At 40.1% G+C, this 2,656-nt stretch overlaps 1 pseudogene across 1 annotated transcript; it reads right to left on the bottom strand.

Annotated features, from left to right (window-relative positions):
- Positions 1 to 1,809: 1,809 nt before the first annotated feature.
- LOC311601831 (small ribosomal subunit protein eS7-like) lies at positions 1,810 to 2,386 on the bottom strand (annotated as a pseudogene). The gene has a single exon. The product of its transcript is annotated as a small ribosomal subunit protein eS7-like (transcript).
- Between the last annotated feature and the right edge of the window lie 270 nt (positions 2,387 to 2,656).

Here is a 2,656-nt window from a genome sequence, read left to right as displayed (position 1 = left end):
TCCCTGGCTTTCTTGACACCAGAACCCAATTTTGTATTTAAGCATTGAGTATCTTAAATTGAAAGCTTATGGGAACATTGGGGGGAAATGTTAAATTGTTAAGAAAATCATGTGCCAAACCACGTGGGAGCCTCTTAAATACAACTTTGGTGGTCATGACCCTGGCAGAGGGGAAAGTCTGTGATGTCACGTCTTCCCAAGACCCAGTGTCACGGATAGTATGTCTGAATGGAATTGTCTGAGGGAGATTGTTCCTTGTGAAAAGTTCACATGATGGAGTTTGAAGAGACTGTTTTACTCAGAGCCCAGCAGGACAGAGTGGATTGGAATGCAGCATTCAGTGTGTTCTGTTTGGCTGAAAGCTGTCACTGGGAACAAGTACTTAAACAGCATGAGCAAGGATTTGAACTAGAAAACGAGAAGGGCCTGGACAACACTGTAGTAGTGGCTTCTGTCATCACAAATTGTTCAGTGCCACACTAGGAGGTACTAAGACTAGGAAAAGACAACCAACTAGGTTTGGGTCTATATGTGAAACAATCCAGTGGAGGAGCTTCCCAGTGTGGGAAAAGTTTTAGTGGAAGTTGCTGAGTCACTGTAACTCTCTTTACTTTGCTCTAGGTGGTAGAATTTCTGTGTCCTTTAAAGCAATAGTCCATAAACCAAGTCTGTGGCTACAGGATGTCCACACAAGTTATTGAAAGTAGATCAATCAATCAACTACTTAGTCTGTGTTTTTGCAATGCCAAATGCCAGGGTTGAATCTTTTTCTATTTACCAAATTAACTAAACAGACTTCCTGCTATTACTTTCATTTTTCATGCTTTAAGTGGAATTAAATGCTATTAAACAGAGCTATTCTTTCAGTATTTACATTCTGTTTGCTTAAAACTCACTGTTATTTCTGTTCCTTAAAGTCATTTTGTTTTTAGTTTTTGCTTCATTGTTTGTATTATTCATATCATAGTACTATTTTACATGGCCATTTTCATACAAATACATTTTGTACAATAAACATATTTTCTCATCCTCTCATTCTCCCTTTTCTCATTCTTCTGCCTTTCACTAGTCGCCTCCGTTTCCTCAGAGAGCTTCACTTCTACTTTCATGTTATGTGTACACACATTTTATGTATCTATATAAAATCTAGGAACTGCAAATGAGAGAAAACATACATTCATCTTTCTGAGACTGACTTTAGTTAGTATGATCATGTCCAGTTGCATCCATTTTTCTCCAAATAATAAAACTGCAGTCATTTTATAGCTGAAAATAATTCTTATCCACTTCTGTATTTTAGATCACTGGATTGGTTACATAACTTAGGTATGATGAATAGTGATGCAGTGTACATTGATGTGCAGGGATCTCTCTGACAGTTGAGCTGAAGTCCTTTGCATAAATACCCAGGTGTGGTGTAGCTGGGCCATATGATAATCTATTTTCAGTATTTCAAGGATACTTATTTCCACAGTGGTTGGATTAATATATATTCTCACAAGCAGTATATAAGGATTTCCTTTTGTCCATATCCTCACCAAGTTTTATCATTACTTTACTTTGTTTTTTGTTTGTTTGTTTGTTTTTCGAGACATGTTTCTCTGTGTAACCTTGGCTGTCCTGGAACTCTCCTTGTAGACTAGGCTGGCCTCAAACTCAAAGAGATCTGCCTGCCTCTGCCTCCCAAGTGCTGGGATTAAAGATGTGTGCCACCATGCCCAGCCCCTATTACTTATTTTCTTAATGACTGATATAATGGGATTTCATTATAGTTTTTTTTTAATTAAAAAAATTTTTTTTACTATGAATGACACTTTATTCAGTCATTTTCTTCACAACTGAAACTCTGGGAACTCAAAGTTAACATCCCTGCCTGTGAGCTTCTTATACACACCAGGAAAGGTTTCCACCTTGTGCTCCATGTTGCTCTGCTGTGCTTTGTCTAAATGACCCTTTATGAGCCGGTTACCATGCAGTTTCACACGGATCTTCTTACCCACAAATTCACTTGGGAAGATCGAGTCCTCAAGGATGGCATGGTGCACTGCTGTCAGCGTGCGGCTTCTGGGGGGCGCTTCTGCTTATTTTTCTTGCCGCTTTTCCAGGTTGGCTTGGGCAGAATCCTCCTCTGAGCAATGAAAACCACGTGCTTCCCACGGAACTTTTTCTCCAATTTGGATTTGAATTTTCTGGAAAGATTTCAGCTGGTACAAAAAGTATGATAGCTTTCCAACTTCAGTGTCCTTGGCCGCTGTGAGGTGGAGTTCCCAGAGCTACGCCTTGAGATCTGAGTTCATCTCCAGCTCGAACAGCCCTAAGAGATGCCAGACCCCAAATCCGGTTTCTCACCATTGGACATCACAATCTTGGCGCTTGAGCTGAACATGGCGTCGTCCTTAGGGTGTGCCAGTTTAGAAAGAGGCTCAGCTATCGTGAGAGCCCTCATTGTAGTTTTAATTGTATTTCTTCGATGTCCAGTGAGGTTGAACATTTTTAAAAATAATTATTTATTTTTAAATTTGTGTGTGTGTGTGTGTGTGTGTGTGTGTGTGTGTGTGTGTGTGTGTGTTACAAGTGCACATGTAAAAAAAGAAGGTGCCCTCATAGGCCAGATGCATTGGATTCCCTCGGAGCTGGAGTTACAGGCCAGGCAGTT

The sequence above is a fragment of the Acomys minous genome (assembly GCF_964271855.1).
Source record: "Acomys minous genome assembly, chromosome: 7".
Taxonomy (NCBI): Eukaryota; Metazoa; Chordata; class Mammalia; order Rodentia; family Muridae; genus Acomys; species Acomys minous.
This window is presented reverse-complemented; position numbering and strand designations above follow the sequence as displayed.